The sequence below is a fragment of the Bubalus bubalis genome, chromosome 21 (assembly GCF_019923935.1).
Source record: "Bubalus bubalis isolate 160015118507 breed Murrah chromosome 21, NDDB_SH_1, whole genome shotgun sequence".
NCBI lineage: Eukaryota > Metazoa > Chordata > Mammalia > Artiodactyla > Bovidae > Bubalus > Bubalus bubalis.
Window position 1 is genome coordinate 52967413 of NC_059177.1, and position 23508 is coordinate 52990920.

Below are 23508 nucleotides of genomic sequence, written 5' to 3' on the forward strand. Positions count from 1 at the left end.
TACTCAAACACAATAATGGGAGAAGTAAAGAGGGATGAGAACTACAGGCAGAAACAATACTTGTTTTTGTACCTGGTTTTTAAGACCTTCATCCTCCACTACTATTTAAGTTCCCCTTCTCTATGGCCACCACCTCCATGGATGGAGTCCTTTGAGGTGGCCTAGTCTGTCATCCCTCAGTCACCTGAGACATTCATAGATCTGTCTGTATAGGACTGGGGTTGTTTCTGTTAGTTCCTACTTTGGGGTATAAGGCAATGCACAAACATTCCCCTATGTTTCATATATTATACATACCCTGCCAGAATATGTATATACACATGTATATGTATCTATATGTTTTTCTTTGTTCACCATTTCTCTGATTGTGTAAGGAAATGGCAGTGGGGTCAGGTGGCATTCTCAGTTTCCAATTAAGAACTTTTTGGGGTCACTTGGGCTCTACAACCTTGAAACTACTGGAGCTTAGAGGTGTGAAGACCGGAAGCAGTATCTATGAGTGGAGCATGGGGTGAAAACATGACAACTGTCACAGCCTCCTGTCTCTCCACCCATCTTCACCTTGTGGTTCCTGGCTCTGCTGCAGAGGCTAGATCATCTCAAGCTTCAAGATGCGGTCTCAGCTGGTAAATGAGTTACATTTTTACATAATTTAAAAATAATTTATTGACTTTTCCGGCACGGTAAGAAAAAAGTGAAGAAGCAAAGCGAAGTTGCTCAGTCGTGTCCGACTCTTTGCGAGCCCATGGACTGTAGCCTACCAGGCTTCTCAATACATGGAATTCTCCAAGCAAGAATACTGGAGTGGGTTGCCATTTCCTTCTCCAGGGGATCTTCCCAACCCAGGGATCGAACCTGGGTCTCCCGCATTACAGGCAGACGCTTTACCGTCTGAGCCACCAGGGAAGCCCAAGAAAAAAGCATTACACTAATATATCTTTAGGATTCTTATAAGACTTCTGAAATTGCTATGGTTCTGGAAATAACTACACAGATGTTCTGTCTTTTTTTTCTCTTTAACTTCTCATGAGTCACAAGAGACAAAACGTAGATTTTGACCAGTACCCAGTACGGATATGGGCTTGCCCGGTGGTTGAGACGGTAAAGTGTCCGCCTGCAATGCAGGAGACCTAGCTTCGATCACTGGGTCAGGAAGATCCTCTGGAGAAGGAATTGGCAACCCACTCCAGTACTTGCAGGAGCATGGTAGGTTACAGTCCATGGGGTCTCAAAGAGTTGGATACGACTGAGTGACTTCACTTTCTTTCTTTCTTTTCAGTATGGATATAGTTGATGTAAGAATTAAATGCCATTCAAAAATATGGTTGAGGTAATATGAGACAGGTGAAAAAAATATGACTTGAAAGAATCTAATTTGGGCTTCAACTTTGACCTTACTTTAGAAGAGCAAAAAGCTAGTTGCCTGCATCAGTTATTTTTGGGATTTTGGAACTTTTGAGTGATCAATGGTCATGTGATTGTGCAGATCCACATCATATAAATATGTGAAACACAAGCATAAGTTTATTATAAATAACTGAATTCAGTTCCAAAGATATATAAGCATTTAGAAGTAACTTAAGAGTGAAAAGTGACCTTATTTGCTTTTATATGTTGAAATTCAGTTAACCAATTGAAATATAAACATTGAATATTCCAAGAGGGCTGCAAAAACTGATGGTAATAAACTGTCGATTTTATGTACAAAAGTAACATATTTCTATTGGTTAAATAAATAGGCAAACTTGTTTTTGTTCAGTCACTAACATGTCCGATTCTTTGTGACCCCATGGACTGTAGCACACAAGGCTCCTCTGTCCTCCATTATCTCCTGGGGTTTGCTCAAATTCATGTCCATTGAGTCGGTGACACTATCTAACCATCTCATCCTCTGCCATTCCCTTCTGTTTTTTCTTTCAGTCTTTCCCAGCATCAGGGTCTTTTCCAATGAGTCAGCTCTTCACATCAGGTTGCCAAAATATTGGAGCTTCAGTTTCAGCATCAGTCCTTCCAGTGAATATTAAGGACTGATTTCCTTTAAGATTGAGTGGTTTGATTTCCCTGCAGTCCAAGAGACTCTCAAGAGTCTTCTCCAGCACCACAATTCAAAAGCATCAATTCTTTGGCATTCAGCCTTCTTTATGGTCCAGCTTTCACATCCTCATATGACTGCTGGAAAAACCATAGCTTTGATTAGACAGACCTTTATGGGCAAAGTGATGTCTCTGCTTTAAATATGCTGTCTAGATTTATCATACCTTTTCTTCCAAGGAGCAAGTGTCTTTTAATTTTGTGGCTGCAGTCACTATCTGCAGTGATTTGGGAGTGCAAGAAAATAAAGTCTCTCACTGTTTCCATTGTTTCTCCATCTGTTTGCCATGAAGTGATGGGACAGGATGCCATGACTTTGTTTTGTGAATGTTGAGTTTTAAGCCAGCTTTTTCACCCCCCTCTTTCATCTTCATCAAGAGGCTTTTTAGTTCCCCTTCACTTTCTGCCATAAGGGTGGTGTCATCTGCATATCTGAGGTTATTGATATTTTTCCCGGCAATCTTGATTCCAGCTTGTGCTTCATCCAGCCCGGCATTTTGCATGATGTACTCTGCATATAACTTAAACAAGCAGGGTGACAACATACAGCTTTGGTATACTCCTTTCCCAATTTGGAACCAGTCTGTTCCATGTTGGTTCTAACTGTTGCTTCTTGGTCTACATATAGGTTTCTCAGGAAGCAGATAAGATGGTCTGGTATTCCCATGTCTTTAAGAATTTTCCACAGTTTGTTGTGATCCATACAGTCAAAGGCTTTAGTGTAGCCAATGAAACAGAAGTAGATGTTTTTCTGGAATTCTCTTGCTTTTTCTATGATCCAACAGATGTTGGCAGTTTGATCTCTGGTTCCTCTGCCTTTTCTAAATCCAACTTGAACATCTGAAAGTTCTCAGTTCACATACTATTGAAGCCTGGCTTGAAGAATTTTGAGCATTACTTTGCTAGCCTGTGAAATGAGTGCAATTGTGCGGCATAGTTAATTGTGTTGACTATGAGGGCTACTCCATTTCTTTTAAAGGATTCTTCCTATAGTAGTGGATATAATATTGTCACCTGAATTAAATTCTCCCATTCTCATCCATTTTGGGCTTCCCAGGTGGCTTGGTGGGTAAAGAATCCACCTGCAGTGCAGGAGAGCAGGAGACGTGGGTTCGATCCCTGGGTTGGGAAGGTTTCCTGGAGGAAGGCATGGCAACCCACTCCAGTCATCTTGGAGAATTCCATGGACAGAGGATCCTGGAGGGCTACAGTCCATGGGGTCATAGGAGTTGGAATTTCTGAAGCAACTGAGCACAGCACATGTTCCCATCCATTTTAGTTCACTGATTCCTAAGATGTTGATGTTCATTCTTGCCATCTCCTGCTTGACCATGTCCAATTTACCTTGACTCATGGACCTAATGTTACAGGTTCCTATGCAATATTGTTCTCTACAGCATTAGACTTTACTTTCACCCCCAGACACTTCCACAACTGAGTGTCATTTCTGCTTTGGCCCAGCCACTTCATTCTTCTGGAGCTATTCGTAATTGCCCTCCGCTGTTCCTTAGCATATTGGACACCTTCTGACCTGGGGGGCTCATATTCCTGTCTTATCTTTTTGCCTTCTCATACTTTTCATGGGGGTCTTGAGGCAAGAATATGGAATGGGTTGCCATTTTCTGCTCCAGTGGATCACGTTTAGTCAGAACTCTTCACAATAACCCCTTTGTCTTGGATGGCACTGCACAGCGTGGCCTATAGCTTCACTGAGTTATGCAAATCCCTTTACCATGACAAGGCTGTGATTCATTATGGGGAAATAGACAAACAGACTGGCATTAAAAACAAGAACTTCTTAAGAATTTGTTTTATTTGTGTACTATAGCAAGTATATTGTGTCAATTTTAGGCTGAGAAATGTTTATAAGCATATTAAAAGGTATGAATAGCATTAAAAGGTAGAACAGAAAAAAAGAATAAAGATTTTGGAGAGTCAGTTATAATTTTGATATTTATAGTTGCTTGACCTGCTAGAATTATTTGTAAAATTAAACAAAATGACCTTTAAGAACTGTAATTGAGTCTTAGTTAATTCAATTTTAGCCAGAAATCTTTGGATAAAGTTTTCTATTTGAGAGTTCTTCTCATCCTATGAAAATGAATTAAAAGCAAAATGTGCAGATTTTCACCTTAAAATTTTCCAAAAGGATGTCAGAAGAATATATGAAAATTTTCATGATAAATTTTCTTTGATCCTGACATAGAAAAGAATATGAGGTGTTTTTTTTAAAAGAAAATGTTGGGGAGAGAAGGGAAACATTTTGCTTCATTAATCAAACTTTGAGATAATCTACTTCACAAGAATGTTTTACTAGGAGGGAGATTCAAGAGGGAGGGGACAGATGTATACCGATGGCTGATTCATGTTAATATATGGCAGAAACCAGCACAACATTGTAAAGCAATTATCCTCCAATTGAAAAATAAGGAAATTTAAAAAGGAATGTTTTGCAAAGGCAGAATCTTTGTTTTCAAAAGACAGTTGAAAACAGAGGCTAAAATTGAAACAAAAACTTGTCAAAAGTATTTTTAGAGGTTCCCAAACATTTTCAGAAGTTGAAGAGTTTTGAAATTTGTCCAGGCTATGAATTCTAGATGCAAAGATCCTTCTAGAAAACACGGATTACTGATGATCCTAAATGTGCTGGTTTTGTGTACAATGCACCTGCTATTTGGATATGCAGAGACAACCAGGTATCTTTTTTTGAAACATTTTGTAACCACACAATTCTAGTATGCCTCTTATTTTGTTTGTCAAGAGATTTCTGGGTCTCATGCAGATAACAACTTAGTGAATCTGAAGGAAAGAAAAAACATGTATGGAGTGGAAAATCACCAGAATGTTCTGTAATTGTCACTGATAATGGAAGACACATGGTGAACCTGTGAGTGATTTAGGGATCACAAGCATGCAGTGTTTTGTTCACACCTTCAGCTGTGTTTTCAGAAAGTACCTATGACACTGCATAATGTAGCAGATTGCTGGTCATAAGCACAAAGGTAGACGACCACTTGTGTTATTCAGTGTTTAGCCAAAGATAAAATGTGTGACATATAAGGGATAGTGAAACTGCTTTGATACACATTTCTCCAAAATGCTTAGACAAATGGAATAGCATCCTTGATGTGTTAGAAAGGCTGCTTGACCAAAAGAAAGTGAACTAATACACCTTACAGTTAACAGTGCTATTACAGGAAAACTTGGTAATAATCAATAGTTGCTTGTGGAAAAATAACTGATATTCTGGACCCACTGAAGAAGTCATTTTGAAAGCACAAGTATTTCTGACCAGGTACGGCTGTGGAGATCCTGCTGTCCTTCCTCTCCATAGGTGTGCCTGTCATGACAGCTGAGGTGCAGGTGGAATCTGAGATGGTTTTTTAAAAAAATGTTTAGTGCCATTTGGATTACCTATGGCACCTTATTAGATTCAAGACTTAAGAACAACCCTTTCTCAAGTGCTTGTATGAAACAAGCATGGGAAAATATTAGATATTTAAAATGAAAGTGAAGAAGATAATTGTCATCTCTTGTCTTCACTTGAGTTTCCCACAAGGCAGAGCCTAAGATCAAGATTTATGTGCCAGAACTTCATCAGTGTGTGTGATTGCAGGCCGCAGAGGTGAGGGATGGGGTAGTAGGCAGGGAAATAGTAAGTGCATTGTGGCCACTACCACATGAGCTGGATGCTATGAGATGCTTCTCAAGATTGTCCATCTCGAGGGGTGGAGGCAGACACATTTCTCTGTCAGCTTCTGTTTTCCATTGGACATCAAGTTGCCTGCACTCCCAGCCTTCATGTACACGGTGCTGAGTGTCAGTGCCGGAGTCCTGGGGTAGGTGAGGAGAGGCACTGTACCAGCCCAGACCAGGCACCATCAGGCTACACCTGTTCAAAGCTGACTGGAGCCCCAGCAGAAAAGGCTGAGAGGATTGGAAGTGACTCCTAAGAGGCGTCCAAATAGTCAGCTTTTAAGAACACTCTTCAGAAGGCATCCTCTTGAAGCTGTCCACTAATAGTGAGATTGCATTAGCAACCAGTGATGGTATCTTTAATTCCAGGAGTTAAAGAGGAGACAAACTGTTCCTTTAGTTGATTACCATTAGAGATAAGGAAAGGAAAGCTTAATAAGTCCACAACAACATCACTGTGAGCACTTTCCCACACTGGCATGGTAAGCCCAAGACCTTGGTCCTCAGCCACCTTCAGCAGTGACCACAGGAGCTGCTGAATGTTGACAGTGCAGAGACGTGATTATCTCTGCACCATGATGTCAGACTTTAAAGATGAGAACACTCACCGTTAACGATACAGTTGAATTTATAATTATATTTTAAAGTAGGGTTTCAGATTGTATGTAAATCCCAGCAGTTTTTTCCTCTGAAAGTGACCATTTGGCCTTAGCTGTGGCCAGGTATTTTAGCTAACATTGGGCCATTCAGCGTTCACCCAAAATGTGTAATTGATTAGCCTCTAATTTACTATAGTTCCGATAATCTACATATGTTTTGGTTACTGTTTTGGACAGCGTTTTGTTAGTTGTTTGGGTTACTATTAATAAAAAACCAGCACACAGTCAAGTTTAAGCTTAGGTTTTCCAGTTGTCAGAGCCTTAGAGCATATAGAGTAAGGGATTCTGCTTATGGCTTAATCTTACTTTCCCATTCTTATTTTCCTTTTGCACTTATTTTCGCATATATTGACATCAAAATTTTAAAATTTGTTTTTATGAAAGTTATAATAGTGCATAGTTAAAAAAATTAGATGCTGGCCACAGAGGACAGGAAAAAAAAAAAAAAAGCAATTACAAATAGCATCTTCTGCTCCACTTCTCCCCACCTTTGCCCCACTCCTCCCAGGCAACCATTTTCATCTCTGTTGGTCAGTTCGCCTGCTGCTTACCTACAGTTGTTAAGTAATATGCTTCAGTTGCTGCCTTACAGTCTAACACCTTTCGGCCTTACTTACTGATTTCCTGTTCTTGTAGGGGAGGACTAGCTCGCTCACACTTCCTTCCCCTTTCTACATCTTCTCAATATGGTTATTGTCTGGTTTCTGGTTAAATCTGCTAGTTAGTGTTCATGCCATGATAGCTGCATAAATAGTATTCACTGTGGAGCAATGTATTGTGTTCCTGCAGTTGATTGGCTTCCTCCCATCTACTTTGTTTTATATCCGCCTTACCAGTTTTCCAAAATTCTTCAGTTTGATCTGTCAGTTATTGCCCAATAGTAATTTTTCAGAATGTCCAGACCCCACATTTTCTGTTTTGTCTTCAGGACCAGTCTGGACTGTCTCTGAGGGTGAGTTCCCTTTGTTGCTCTCCTATGCTAAACTGTGTTTTTAGGATCCTGAGACCCCCTTTTTCTTGCTTAGTCCTCATTTTGCTGAAGCATATCTTTTGTCTCTTCCTGAGAACAGGTAAATTGGAGGTAAATTTCAAAGTCCTTACATACCTAATAGTACCCATATACTACCTTCATACTTGATCAAAACTCTGCCTCTGTATAGATTTCCAGATTGAATGTAGTGGTTTCTCAGAATGGTGCAACTGCTGCCCCGCTGTCTTTTATCAGTCAGTGTTGTGTCTTTGCTTGGTCTATTTCTGTTCTTTTCTGTTACCCATTTTTCCTCCTTATAGCTCCCAGTATACTTACTTATTTCTTCTTATAGCCCTCAAACTTATTTATAGTTCGTAAGGATGTGCTGCGGAGAGTATCTCTACATAAGAGAACTGTTACGAGGATTAAATGAGTTAATTTATAAAACCCTTCAACCAGGTCCTGGGAAAATAGTAAAAATTGTTATTATGATCTATTTCCTATTAGTTTTTCTATTCAACTTTATCTTTCAACTTTGACTTCCCTGGTGGCTCAGACGGTATAGCGTCTGCCTACAATGCGGGAGACCTGGGTTCAATCCCTGGGTCAGGAAGATCTCCTGGAGAAGGAAATGGCAACCCACTCCAGTATTCTTGCCTGGAGAATTCCATGGACAGAGGAGCCTGGTAGGCTATAATCCATAGGGTCATAAGGAGTCGGACACGACTGAAGGACTTCACTTTCTACACTTTATCTTTCATACCTTCCGTTAACTTTTCTTTAAAATTTATATTTTCAATTTCCTCTTCTCTGAATGTTCTTGCTCTCTTTCCCTTTTCTCCTTGCTTCCAGAAGCCATACTTTTTATCTCTCTGAGAATTCAGAATGTATATTACATGTTTGGTGGGGTTTTTTGTTTGTTTAGTTTTAGTTTTTTTCATTTTTTTCCATGTCCCCATGTTTCCCTTGCCTCTGAGTTCCTTTTCTCCTAGGTTTTCATTCCAGATGCTGTCTCCCATGTAGGCTATTGTCCTCAATGTCTTGCAGTCCTTGGTATTCCATTTATATTTAAAAGTGAGACACCAAAGCTGGTGGGGAGCATTGAGTGGGCAGAGCTTGTCCACTGGTGGTGTTATCATAGTTGTTTAGATAGTGAGCTCATCCTTCTGTTGAGGGACCCCTGAACTGTGGCACAACCTGTGGGTATCTATCGCTGGGATCATTTGTTTCTGCAGAGGAGAATCTTCTCATCTCCTGCTCTTCCTGGCTGGAGAGATTTTTGAAAGTTGGTGTTTTTGAAGTGGGGCTAGCGGTGTCAGTATTTGGCATGAGATGGTGTGCTCTAATCTCTTTGGTTTGAGTCCAGCACTCACCCCTGCCTTCCACTGTGTGCCTCTGAGTGTGGAGAACCTTGAGTTTATTTACTCTGGAGACACATAAGGGTCTCCTGTGGGGATGAGTAGGATAATCACCTCTGTGCAGGGTGAAGAAGGGTGTGGGGACTCCTTTTGCAGATTTTTAACTTACTGCCCTGTTTTCAGCCTTGAGATTCAGTTCTAGCTTCCACAGTACTTGTACCCCTGAGTCTCAAGAATGGCTGAAGTTCTAAAGGGCTCAACTAGCTGCTTCTCATTGTTCTTAGTAAATTCTTCAATAGGCCTTCCCACCATTCTGCAGGTCCAGTTGATTCTAAATAAATGTGAGTTCATACCAGAACCAAGACCAAGAGGCCACACTGGGCATCAGCCTAAACCCTCCACTTTATGCTGTGAAATAAACTCTTTGCCTAAGGTTAGGGTACTGTGATGATGTATAAACCCTTCAGGAGGTATAAGGGTAGACAGAGTTAGCAGAGGCATGAGTAAGGGAAACAGTCCAGTTACAGAATATTTAGCCCACTGAAGACAAATCCTATCCCCCTCCATAATGCAGCTGGAAGCTGGCTGGTTTGCTCTGAGCATGGTGCCATATTGGAGTTTAGGTTGATTTTTTCCTGAAGGAAAATGGGCACACGGTCATGGTAGGAACCAAGGTAGCCTCAACAAGTAGAAGTCCATGTTTTTAAGTACCATTGTTTACTTTGTTCATGAGCCCCATGATAAATATGTTACAGGAGGGCAACCAGCACACCATATTATCAGAACCTCTTTTCCATTTGTTGAGCATTTATATGAGATATGAATGTTTTTAGGTGTTCCCATTGTCCGAATTCCTGACTCTAAAATAATAAATGAGTGCTGTTGTTCTAGGCCTTTGTGTTTTGGGGTAATTTATTTTATAGCCCTAGATAACCAAGACAATGCAACAACTTGTCCTTCAGAAATATTTGCCAACCCCTATTCTAGATGAATATCTGCATGGTAATTACCAGGACTGTAATGATTTGCTTCAGCAGTGGAACCAAATTTAAAAGAATGTATACAATTAAAGGCACTATCTGATTTAGTTGTAATATTTTACTGTTCTTCTCTAAGACCCATCCGTTTTTTATGTCGGCCAACTGGAGAATTATAAGGAGGTACTATTATAGGAATCACTATGCCTGCATCTTTCTTATCTGTGATGGGACACTGATTTCTGCTCTTTTCTTCATAGGATAGTGTTCTGGTCTTGATTGGGAGAACAGGAGGCCTGCAATTACTTCCACTTGGACCTTCCTCTCATAGTAACCATTCTCTACTGTCTGAAAGCCAGTGTGGGAATCCCACCTTTTGTGTATATCTCTTCCTACACAGCACTTGAGGTCTGGGGAAAAAAATCACAAGGTAGGCTCAGGGTCCTATCCAGTCCACAGTGATACAAAATTCATCAAAACTCTATCATCTGATTCTCATGAGCACTACTCTGAGGCTGACCTCAGTGATTCCTTGGGTCTTTTGGAATTACTGTACTCTACAACTGGCATCTACTAAAAAGTATATTTCTTTTCCTGGTAGTGGTAGAGTTAGTCGCTCAGTTGTGTCCAACTGTTTGTGACCCCGTGAACTGTAGCCCACCAGGCTCTTCTGTCCATGGGATTCTTCAGGCAAGAATACTGGAGTGGATTGCCATTCCCTTCTCCAGATGATCTTCCCAACCCAGAGATCAAATCCAAGTCTCCTGCATTTCAGGTAGATTCTTTACCATTTGAGCTACAAGGAAGACCTTGTTTGACTGTTTCTTTTCTTTTCCTAGTGCCTGTTATTCCAGAAAATTGGCTGAGGGTCCACTTGAGAAAGGTGAGGGTGAAGGTTTTCACAAGTGGCAATTTTTTAAAGCTTTTTCTCAATGGAGTGTAGTTTTCTCAATGAAGTCTAGTTTTCTTATCAATCAAGTGCCCCTGGTTTTGTAAAATTACTCACTTCTGAGAATTTGGACAGAGGATACATTCTCAGCTAAAGTAATCAGGACAGATCTGATTTTTGTCAGACTTGAAATTTTCTTGAGTAAGAGTTTTCTGGGTGTGTCAGATCCCTCCTTGGGCCCAGATCACCATCCTTTGCCTATTGACTTCCATAATGGCCATATTGACTTCCATAATGGCCACACCTACATTGTCTCTTTGGATGGTAAAACATCCACACTTAATATACTCCTTACCTTACTGAGATCAAGAATTGTATTAATATTTTAATTATAGCCCATCCTACCACCACTGCAGATGACCTTCTCTCTCCAATCATGTCTTCAAGACAAAAGAGAGAATGGTCTTCCCTGCTGTAGAGAGAAAGGGAGTGAGGCCGACAAGTCAGAATGCATGTGATAGAGGTGATATAATGTATAGTCTTCCTCTGGGTTCTTCCAGGGGATCCCTGGCCTAGCATGACACTCACCTAGCATGGATGAGCATTTGGTCTAAGTCTGTATTTGCCTAGTCAACAAACTCACAGAACTTCAGCCATTGAGTTTAGTATTTCTGATGAGTGCACATATAAATAAAATCAGTCCGATTAAAATTCTCTTCTGCTCACTTTTACTAAGTATTCTCAAAATCCAAATTCAGCATTTTGATAATATGTATTGAAATTTTTCTATAATCCCTTATGGAATTTTCTTTCCTACTCTGATTTCTGCATTTTATCTTCTGGGTTGTGTTGAATTCAAATTCTGTTTATTAGGTGAGCAACCTTAAAGTGTGGACATGGGGTGAACTGTTAACTTTGTCATGCTAAGGAAAAGTGGCTTTCTTTGGAAAGAAAGGTGTAGATGAGAGTGTGCCAGAGGGCAGTGAGGGTCAGGGCTTCCCAGGAAGCCCTTCTGCATCTGTCCAGGTAGTCCCATTCTTGCCTGTCTCAATTACTGCCTTAATATTCATTCATGCTTTTTGGCAAATGTGTGAATTCGGTTTACATTAAAGAAAGCGAAAGCGAAGTCGCTCAGTCATGTCCGACTCTTTGCGACCCCGTGGACTGTAGCCTACCAGGCTCCTCCCTCCATGGGATTCTCCAGGCAAGAGTACTGGAGTGGGGTGCCATTGCCTTCTCCAGGGGATCTTCCTGACCCAGGGATTGAACCCGGGTCTCCTGCATTCCAGGCAGATGCTTTAACCTCTGAGCCACCAGGGAAGGCCAGTTTACATTAAGACACCTGCCAGTTCTGGCTCTGAGTTGGCTTCCAATAGTCATAACCTGGCGACTTCAAGTAATAAGATTCCCATCCCACCTCCCCAACGTGGTCACAGAAACGCTGTTTCTCTCTAATTTGAAGATGAAAACTTTGGTATTTGAGTGTTTTTTTTTTTTTTTACTGCCCTGAGTTTCTCAGTGCCTTCAGAAGCAGCCATTCTACCCTCTGGTTCTGGCATCCCTCATCCTTCTAGGAGGTTGCATAGCAGCACCTTCCTGCCACCTGCCCCATCCCTGGCCAAGCTCTGTCTTCAGTGGGCCCACAGTGCAAGGTGATAGCCTGACTAACTGTTCACTGCTCTAGCCCATGGCCTGCCATTTTCTCGTTCTGGGATATGGATGTGAGTCTCGTCTCTCTGAAAGTCTTTGATGCCTGCAGCCTGCTTTCTAGCACTCATTTTTACGTCACTTTGTCTTGATTTATAAATGACCCACCTTGAGTCAAGAATGACTGTATGCCTGTGGTTTGGACAGTTCACGGAAGGTGAAAAGGTGAGAAGGACCTCAGAGGAGATCATGCAGCCCCACTCTAGGCCACAGCCACAGGAGCAGGCACTGCCACCCATCTCTTTGTGTCTTCGTTTGAGTTTTTGATTCTGATTGGCCTAGCTTAGGTCAGGCTAGGATCTATCACTCTTGGATCAAACAAATTAAGGAGAACCTAGGAGGAGCCTGGTGATGGTCACTGTAGGAGCCGTTATGAACCAAGCAACCCCCACCCCAGTCTGAATCTGTAGCGGTGTCACTCCGGTTGCCAGAAGGGTACACCAGACCCTTAGCATCAGCGTGTCCTTGCTTCCTCACTTGTTGATTACTCCCATCCACGTTGACTTAGTCTCTATTCCTTGAACATCTGTTGTTCATTCTCAACTTTGCCTTTGCATAACCCTTTCCTACAGCTTTCTTCAGAGGTGTAGTTTCCTGTACTTAGGGCCCGCTTCACCCCTCCTCTTTCAGGAAGTCTTCCCTGAACACTTAACCTGCATTTTCCATGTTTTTTCTTTTGTTGTCAGCTTGTTTTCATGTGCCATATATTGTCTTCTCATTGTCACTCAGGGTCCCAGCAAGAGACGACACATTCAAATTGGGCAATTTGAGAGGAATTTAATCAAGGGACCATTTACAAAGGTTAGCAGGGTGGGGGGAGAATGCAGTCCCCTGAGATGAGTAACTTTGTTACCAGCTGTAGGTCAAATTGCCAACATCTGTTGAATCATAGAAAAAACAAGAGAATTCCAGAAAAACATCTACTTCTGCTTCATTGACTAAGCTAAAGCCTTTAACTGTGTGGATCACAACAAATGGTAGAAAATTCTTAAAGAGATGGGAAGCCTACCTGCCTCTTGAGAAGCCTGTATGCAGGTCAAGAAACAACAGTTAGAACTGGATGTGGAACCACAGACTGGTTCAAAATTGGGAAAGGAGTACACCAAGATTGTATATTGTCACCCTGTTTATTTAACTAATATGCAGAGTACATCACGTGAAATGCTGAGCTGGATGAAACACAAGCTGAAATCAAGATTGCCGGGAAAAATATCAATAATCTCAGACATGCAGATGACACAACCCTTATGGCAGAAAGTGAAGAGGAAGTAAAGAGTCTCTTGATGAAGATGAAAGAGGAGAGTGAAAGAGCTGGCTTAAAATTCAATATTCAAAAAACTAAGATCATGATATCCGGTCCCATCACTTCATGGCAAATAGATGGGGAAACAGTGGAAACAGTGGCTGACTTTATTTTTCTGGGCTCCAAAATCACTTCAGATGGTGACTATAGCCATTAAATTAAAAGATGCTTTCTCCTTGGAACAAAAGTTTTGCTAAACCTAGACAGTGTATTTAAAAACAGAGACATCACTTTGCTGACAAAGTTCCATCTAGTCAAAGCTATGGTTTTTCCAGTAGTCATGTATGGATGTGAGAGTTGGACCATAGAGAAGGCTGAACGCAAAAGAATGGATGCTTTTGAAGTGTGGTGTTGGAAAAGACCCTTGAGAGTCCCTTGGACTGCAAGGAGATCAAACCAGTCAGTCCTAAAGGAAATAAATGCTGAATATTCATTGGAAGGGACTGATGCTGAGGCTGAAGCTCCAGTACTTTGGCCATCTGATGCAAAGAGCCAACTCATTAGAAAAGATCCTGATGCTGGGAAAGACTGAAGGCAGGAGGAGAAGGGGGAGACAGAGGATGAGATGGTTGGATGGTATCATTGACTCAGTGGACATGAGTTTGAGCAAGCTCCAGGAGGTGGTGAAAGACAGGGAAGCCTGATGTGCTGCAGTACATGGGGTTGCAAAGAGTTGGGCACAACTGAGCTACTGAATAGCAACAACAGGTAAAAAGGGGTGAGGGGTGGGAGGAATTGGGAAGATCCAGAACTAAGAAATGGATCTGCTGTGCCACCAGCCCCCAGTGCTGCTGCAGGGAGAGGGTTGGGGGAATAAACACTCTGATCTCACTCTTCTCCCTTCTTCCAGACTCCTGACAGTGTTCCCTATAGACCTAGTCCAGAGAACAAGGGAGAAAACTGGTGTGGTCCATTCAAGGCAGCTTTTCAGGCACAGAACAGGGTGGAGAGTGGATCTGGATGGGACAACAGAATATCCACACACTCCGTAACTTGATAAATTCTCATCTTCTTGAGACAAGCTACTATGTTTTTGTTTTGTTTTAACCATCCGCTTTATCTCCTTGCCTCCTTGAAATTAAAAGATGCTTACTCCTTGGAAGAAAATTTATGACCAACCTAGATAGCATATTGAAAAGCACAGATATTACTTTGCCAACAAAGGTCTGTCTAGTCAAGGCTATGGTTTTTCCAGTGGTCATGTATGGATGTGAGAGTTGGACTATAAAGAAAGCTGAGTGCCGAAGAATTGATGCTTTTGAACTGTGGTGTTGGAGAAGACTCTTGAGAGTCCCTTGGACTGCAAGGAGATCCAACCAGTCCATCCTAAAGGAAATCAGTCCCGGGTGTTCATTGGAAGGACTGATGTTGAAGCTGAAACTCCAATACTTTGGCCACCTGATGCGAAGAGCTGACTCATTTGAAAAGACCCTGATGCTGGGAAAGATTGAGGGCAGGAGGAGAAGGGGACGACAGAGGGTGAGATGGTTGGATGGCATCACCGACTCAATGGACATGGGTTGGGGTGGACTCCAGGAGTTGGTGATGGACAGGGAGGCCTGACATGCTGCGGTTCATGGGGTCGCAAAGAGTCAGACACGACTGAGCAACTGAACTGAACTGAACTTACCTCCTTGCATAAAGACTAGGATGATTATAGATGTTCAGTGAAGTGACCAGCTGAGGTTTGACCAATGAACAGCATCTTGATTGAACATCTTGTTCTGCTCATTGAGTAGGATGAGCAGAACATCTGTCCATCTGTCCCTTCTCACATGGCCTGGGTCAGAGGAGTTGCTGTTCTGATTTACAGATTTCAGAATATAGATTGGGCCATACTTACTAGCAGCTGGGGCTTTTGTATATTAAAAGGTCCCATGCGTGCCCTAGCAAGTCTAGTCTGTTTACATCCTCCAAGAGGCTGTATGTGGAATCAGGGTGGGCCCCATGAAGGCAGATTCTGCCATCCTCCTACTCTCTTCTGGTCGCACGTGTTTTCAGCCTACCCATTGCTTGCATGTGATCTCTGGCATTAGATCTGAATTTTTAAGAGGAGATAGTGTAATTTCTTAGGACTTGAACGATAACCAGCTTTACCAAAGCCGTACACTAGGGAACTGGGAATTAGCCCTGGTAATAACAAAGTGAAACTGTCTTTCTGTCTATCCTCTGTTTCTTCCTCTTGTGGCCACTGCATCGCACAATTCCTTGGGATATAAATGACATCTCCTAGAGTTTGGCGACTTCAGTCAGACAGAATCAGATATAGGCATTCCTGAGTTTCTTGCTGCAACATCATCAAAACCTCACCTCCCACCTAGCATATGGGCGTTTTTTTCTGCTTCACTGTTTTCTTGAGTGCTGCATGGGGCTAGCAGCAGCTCTGGCGTTGACGAAGGCCCCCTAGTGCTCACATTTCCCACTGCGACTAAGTGAAGCGGGCGTTAGCAAGTAAGGGGCAACCTGAGACCAGGGGTCAGTTTCCCGGGACCCAAACTAAGCCACGAAGAATCTTGTCCTGTCTGCAAACTGAGAGGCTTTCGTCAATTCAGAAAGTCTATATTACAAGAAGTAACCAGTCTTCTTTTCCTATTTATTATTTTTTAAATTTATTTTTAAATTAGAAGATAATTGCTTTATAACATTGTGTTGTTTCTGCCCTACAACAATGTGAATGAATCATAACTATATATACACATTCCCTCCTTCTTGAGCCTCCCCCAGCCATCCTACCCCTCTAGGTCATCACAGAGTTCATTGGGCAGTGGCCAGGGGATTAGCTCCTGCTTAGCCACGAGGCAAAATCTAGGTGTATAGAACTGTAAAGGCATTATTAAGTATTTCTCTACCTTAGCCTATATTAACATGTATTTATATCTCTCTATATGTATTACGCATCATTGCTTTTTTCTCTCTCTGCCTTATTTCTTAGCCAGGATCTGGGGGCTCTAACATCCATGTAAGTCCTGCAGAACAGTCCTACAAATTCATGGAAGCCCTCTGTGGACCTCAAGAGCTGAAATTTGGGGTCCTTGAATTTACCGCCAGTATGTTGAACCAATAGGGCTTATGAGAATCTACTTTCATGTCTCACATCCCTTCAAACTGAATTACAGGCTGAAGTTCTTCCAGCCCCAGTGAAAAGTTGCGCCCTCCCATGACTTCTGTCATCAAGCTTAGGTGCAAAAAAATCCCATAATCATTTGAACTCACTAAAAGGAGAGGGCTTCAACTCAGAAATTGAATGGTTGATCCCTGTATGAATAGCAAAGGTCAACTTGCTTTGACTTTTAAACCTTCCTCCACCTCCCAGCTGGCGGAGGGATGAACCACGCCCAGGGGCTGCCAGCCTGCTTGTCTCTCTCCTTCCTTGGCATTCCTGCTCCTCCCCCTGCTTGATAAACATGGTTTCTAGTCCCCCTACTGGTGGGCGCTGGGAGAGGAAGGAAAGTTCTTGATTGACTAACCCTACCATCAGGTGGTGACTTCACCCCCAGCTCCACCCGTGGGAGTGGCAGGTGTAAAGGTTGATTCTTTCTCTCATGGACTGCTTTTGTGGAGTCATTAAAGACGTCCCTGGGAGTATTCATCTTCAGCATAACAGGAGTATCCTGTTGTTTTGGCTGCCCACTGCACACATATTTTTCTCATCCTACAGACAAACTCCATCCAGGCAGTCTTCTTGGGCAAGATTAGAAATCCCCCAGTCAGCTCTTTCTCATTTGGTCTGTGGAAAACAATCCCACGTTCTTTGCCAAAATCAACTCTGAAAGCATAGATCTATCCCAAAGTAGTGGCAGTTTTTCTCTACTCCAGCCCCAGAGCAGTTGGCTGGCCTGTCTCTGGTCTCCCCATTTCCTGAATGAGAGTCAGATCTTCTTTAACCTGAGTGACTTGTATCAGTCTCTTTGTGTGGCTCCATTGGCATAGCTCTTAACAAGCTTGAGGTGAGAGATAGCACCCACCATGCCTTCCTTCCTCCCCATCCCTGAGAGAGAAGTGGTACCAGCAGACCTCAGCAGAGAGTTTCTTTTTAAGTGTCTCCCTAATTTTAATCAGTTCAATTTCTTTGTCCCGAGTAGAGGTGAAGTGTCTCAAGAGTTGTGAAATATGTTTTAACAGTTCCTATGTCCATTCTGCATATGGCCTGCTTTAGAACACCGCATCTGTGGGGTCTGGCTGCCCCAGCTGAAACTTTCAGTGTGCTCTCTTGGTATAGACTGTTAGCATTTTTTCATTAGTGACCAGCATTTGACTACTATACAATCTAACCCTATTTTGATTGTTTAGAACTGCATCCATGGTCAAGCTAGAACTAACCTGTGGATTTTGGCAGCTTGTCTACAAACCTCACATGCTGAGTAACCCCCCTGCCCCGCCCCAAATCTAGTCTCTCTTATTTTGGCTATGCATATCAGAGCCACAGATCCTGTGGGGCATGAATTATCCAGGTTCAGGAAACTTATTCTGTAGAGACAAGAAAGTAAACGGTGCAGGATTTGTGGACTGTGCGGCCTCTGTCACAGTCACTGAGCTGTATTATGGCAGCACAACAGCAGCCACAGACAGCTCATCAGCCAACGAGCATGGCTGTGCTCCAGTGACGCTCTACTCACAGAGCAGGCAGTGAGCTGTGTTTGGCCCCTGGGTCACAGTTCACCAAATCCTGGATTGGATCAGTGAATTGAGAAGAGAAATGGCGGCCTTAACTAAACCCGGGATTTATCTGGGCAGAAAGTGGCGAAAACCTCAGTGATTGAAAGCCCACAGACTATGAAGGACATAAACCTGCTTTGTTCAGAAGGTGTGAAGATTAGAAATTTGGCTCTGGAATTTGAAGAAAACTTCAAAAACTCAAGCTGGAAAAGGATCATATTTTTTAAACCACCAGGATATGATTCTCAGCAAAAAAAGAGGAGCGTCAGGAAAGTCAGCACTGAGGAGTGTTCAAGGTCACCTGCCATTGTCAAGGTCACCCTAGTCTTCACCACAGTAGACTCTCTCTAGTGCACTTTTGTGTCATCGTGGCTGCCAGTATATTGACCTACCTGCCTGAACATTGCTCCCGCTTCCCCTCTTTGGTACATGAAAAAGTCGTTCAAATATGTGGCAAACACTTTATCCCTCAAGCCTTAACTGAGTGTGCCCAGCTGGCTTCCAGCATCCATATCTGCATCTTGTTGCCGGGGAGCTTTTCCCAAAGCTAGAAGGGCTCTGAGAGCCAGGCAGGCTGAAAGTCCTGGTAAATTAGTGCCAATCAGCCAATGACCAATAGGAGTGGAATGTTAATACCCCAACTTTCTTCCCCCTCACATGGGATAATGGAGGACTGTGAGTTACACTGTTTCCCAACAGTTTTCTAGTGGTTTTGAGCTCCAGTTACCCCTCAGTGGAAGGTACACTGTAATGTACCCCTTTTTGGCATCTTCCTCTCCTGTTGAACTTCCCCACTCCCTCCTGGAGTTTCCTTTCAAATAAACTCTTTGTTCTCCACTTCCTGCTCAGGAATTGCCTTGGGGGGAACCCAGCCTAATCAGAATATCATTTTCTCTGTGTACTTTTCTTCAATGATTTCATTCTGTTTCTGTTGCAGGGGCTTTTGGGCACCTGTCACATTTCATTATAGTCACTTGAGTCTATTCCATGGAATGGTGAGTTTTCCAGAAATGAATCTTATTCATCTTTGCATCACTGGCATTTTCCCTAGCCTGTTACACAGTGTTCAAGATGTGATTGCTGACCACAGGAGGCTTGATGCACAGGCAGAGCAGAGATGAAGAGGCAAGTTTGAAGAGGCTAGTGCTGCACCACTAACCACATGAAGTAGCCACTAGCCGCATGTTGGCTATTTAATTAAAATGGAATGAAAATGAAAACTTCACTTCCTCAGTCTCACTAGCCACATTTCAGGTGCTCAGTAAGTGCATGTGATCAGTAGTGATTACATTGGACAACACAGATGTAGAACTTTTCTATCATTGCAGTTGGTTCCATTGGACAGCATGGGGATGGGGAGCAGGGTGGAGCACACTGAATCCATGATTTGGTTTTGTGCGGCTTTGTGTGGGTCACAGAACTGAAAGCTTTCAGGATCAAGGGAGTATGAACCAGCACCTATAGATCCTGCACTTGCGGTTATCTAAGGGCAGATACTTCATAGTGCAAGAGAGAATCAGAGGTGTATAGTTTTTACATGATTGTTTCATTTACATTTTGGCTGAACCACAAAAAAGAGAAAAAGTAACTTCAGAGTTTCCTAGCCAAATTGAGATTCATGTTGTGCGGTTTAGTGTTCCACAGTTCATATCCTGTGCTGTCCATTTAGGGTTGGCCTGAGGTAAGACCTTTCAGACAGGGTCACATGAAGGTAAGAAACCTCAAGGCCACTCACCAGCAGTTGAGGCTGGATTGCATGGATAGCTAAGAGCATGTGTGTCATTTTTCCAAGCATTTGACTAGAATGTGAAATGTTCTGGACTTGGAGTGTTTTCTGGTCTTGAAGGCAGGAGAAGAAGGAGCTGACAGAGGGTGAAATGGTTGGGTGGCATCACCAACTCTATGGACATGAGTTTGAGTAAGCTCCGGGAGTTGGTGATGGACAGGGAAGCCTGGTGTGCTGCAGTCCATGGGATCACAAAGAGTCGGACATGACTGAGCAACTGAACTGAACTGGTCTTACAGTGGAAGTCTCTGTCATTTGGATTGAATTTAGGCATTGGCAGTTTTTAAGACATGATTTTGAACTTGGGCAGCATAGGACAAAGCAGTGTCTAATTCAGTCTGACAGTAGTTTCCTGAGGGGCTTAGTTAAGAACATGACATGTGCTCAGCAAATGTTTATTGAATGAATGGATAAGTGACCAGATGAATGACTAAACACGTGAAACCTGAGTATACCTTAGTGAGCACAGGAACTGCACTTGGTGTCATGGCCAGTAGGAGGTGATGCTGTAAAATTGTTCACTGTGTCACAACCTCCTTTTAAAACAACAACAACAACAATGTATTTTGTAGACTTTGAGCATCTACTTTCTAAAACTTTATCAAGATTAGAGTTTACTTTGGCTATAAAGGGTCTTAGAAATAATCTAACCAGGTCACAGGTTCATTCATGGCAGAGGACGTCTAATCTCTTTATGGCTAGTAGAATGGATACCATATATGAATAGTAGCCTAGTCTTTCATTTTTTAAATATAATTCTAAAATGTTTATTTAAAAAAAAAAAACAAAACACGTTCCCATGTTTCAGAGTCCAAAAGATGCAGAAGACTGTTCAGAGAACTATCCTCCTTCTCTTCTCTACACATGCTGCTGCTAAGTCGCTTCAGTCGTGTCTGACTCGGTGCGACCCAATGGACGGCAGCCCACCAGGCTCCCTCGTCCCTCGGATTCTCCAGGCAAGAACACTGGAGTGGGTTGCCATTTCCTTCTCCAATGCATGAAAGTGAAAAGTGAAAGTGAAGTCGCTCAGTCGTATCTGACTCTTCGTGACCCCATGGACTGCAGCCTACCAGGCTCCTCTGTCCATGGGATTTTCCAGGCAAGAGTACTGGAGTGGGGTGCCATTACACATGCCCCTCCCTAAAGACAACCATTGTTCCTCTTTTCCTTTATATCCATTTTAAGAGGATGGTCAGCGCATCTAAACACAATGAAAAATGTGTCTGTCTCTTTTTCTTTTTTTAACATTCTGTTTTGCCCCCACCTTTTTTTCCCGCATCAACCATATACTGCTCCTAGTGTTTTAACTCTTCCTTCACACTGTCTCTTGGCCAGATTCTCCTCAGGGTGCTCTTGGCACCTCTCTTGATCGGTCGTTGATCTTTCCTTGCCTCCACACTTGCACTTGTCTCCTAACTTAGCTCCCTCCACAGTTCTGGGGCCTCTGCTCCATCCTCCATGTGATACCAGAATTATCTTCCTGACACACCATTTTGATTTCCTTGCTCCCCATGCCTTCCCCAATAAAGCCTGAGGTACTCTGCCTAAACATCATCCCCATCCCAGCCTCCCCACCTCACTCTGCCATCCACCCACATTCATGCCTTCCCCTCTCCTCACTGGCCTTCCCCCCAAACCTCCCACTTCTTCAGAAACCTGCTCAAAAGCCACTTCCTCCATTAAGTCTTCCTCCTTCAGATTCCAGTGGAAATGGTCTTTCTTCCTGACCCAGGTGTAGCATTGAGTGTGTTCTTATTTGCACTGGAGTTATTTGTTTCTGTCTTACATCCTCTACTATAGGGAACGTTTCATGGGGGCAAGGATCGTGTTTGTCTAATACAGTTTGGCATCCTTCACTTAACCTAAGACAATGTTTGTGCATCCTGCCTGTATCACCTAACACACAGTTACTGGATAAACAGTGAGAGTGGGGTGCCGAGGTCCAGCCCCGGCTGATCCAGGGTATTCGAAGGAGAGACAGCCTAGGCGACTATTCAAATGTTAATTAGAGATATAAAGAGTAATAAAAAGAGGATAGCTCAGTAGGAAAATTCAGTGGAGAAAAGAAGCTGAGTGGCTTGGTTTACGCGGAAAATCAATATAACCCGTGACACCAGGTTAGCTCTGACCACGGAGGCCGCAGGCGCCCTCTCAAATAGCGGAAGGTGCCCCACCTTAGACACCTTCTCGAGTGGGTCTTAGAAGCCCAGGCAAATAAATGGTCGCAGAGGATATCCGCGCTCCAGATGGACACTCAGCTGAAAATTGAGGGGAAGAATGACATGGGGAGACCACGTATTGGTGAGCAAGGCCCATAGCTTTATTTTCAACAGGGGCTTATATACCCTAAGTTACACATAGTGGATAATAGGGGATGCAAAGTCAGCAGTTTTTGATCCTTATCAAAAACCAGAGTTTCTTTCCTGCAAATTTATCATATACAAATGGTTTAGGTGATTTACATCATCTTCTGGCCAGAAGGCCTATTAACATTTTATGACTCTTGACAAGGACTTATCAACAAAGACTTATTTTCTCTAAGAGTAATTATTTTAAGGTTTGGTGCCATCTTCCGAAGATAAAATTACATTCCTATAGGGCGGATGTGTAATGGGTTTACAACAAAGGAAAGAATTTATTACCTTAAGGGTCTAAAGTTACTAACACCAAGGCCACTACTTATTTTTCTACATACCAACTATATTAATTAATACACATTCAAGGATACAATACAGGGGATGTGGAAACTTGGCAACAAACATTGGTTCATCAATGAAATCTTTTACTAGTTTTATTCTGACAGTTTCTAACTCTCTGAGAGGCTCTAAGCTATTTGAATATCTTAAGCTTCCCGTGCCTCTCGAGGCTGGGAGACTGTAAACAATCATATGCATAGCTGTAGGTGTCCGGGTAAACTTGTCAGGCGAGTTAGAGAGCCATCTGAGGGGTTTGGATTTAAACACTTCTAATTGCCCAGGAACTTTATTAATTGGAGCTGTAAGTTAACTCTTTGACAGAGAGAGCGAGATGGTGGTGGGGGACAGCCCCCAGTAAAGTCAGAGGTGAGAGCACAAAGCAATAAAGTAGGCAGACTCTGGTTTTTTGGGGGTAGGTGCTCGAGAATATCCGGGGGGACTCCCGAGGCTCGATCCTGCCTTTGCGTATGCCGAGCCTCCTTCCTCATGACCTTTGTCACGAGTGGAATGTCTCTCGCCAGCTCCTGGCAGTGGGGTAAATTAAGACAGTGTCCACACATGTCAGGGCTCTGAGAAGTTTCTGTGAGCAGGACCTTTATTCTCTGTACCGCTGCTGCTGCTGCTAAGTCACTTCAGTCGTGTCCGGCCCTGTGCGACCCCATAAACCCCACCAGGCTCCCCCATCCCTCGGATTCTCCAGGCAAGAACACTGGAGTGGGT

General features: G+C 42.9%; 1 protein-coding gene and 2 non-coding genes across 3 annotated transcripts in view; 1 reads left to right on the plus strand and 2 right to left on the minus strand.

Annotated features, from left to right (window-relative positions):
- The first annotated feature begins 458 nt into the window (after positions 1-458).
- The window catches only part of LOC102391941 (C-C chemokine receptor type 1), a 91400-nt gene continuing 68350 nt past the window's right edge, over positions 459-23508 (plus strand). Inside the window, exon 1 of the mRNA XM_025272170.3 lies at positions 459-626. The gene's annotated coding sequence lies outside the window, so the exon portion shown is untranslated. The remainder of the gene's footprint in view (positions 627-23508) is intronic.
- Positions 835-906, minus strand: TRNAY-GUA. The gene has a single exon. It is a non-coding gene; the product is annotated as a tRNA-Tyr (tRNA).
- Positions 11888-11960, minus strand: TRNAS-GGA. The gene has a single exon. It is a non-coding gene; the product is annotated as a tRNA-Ser (tRNA).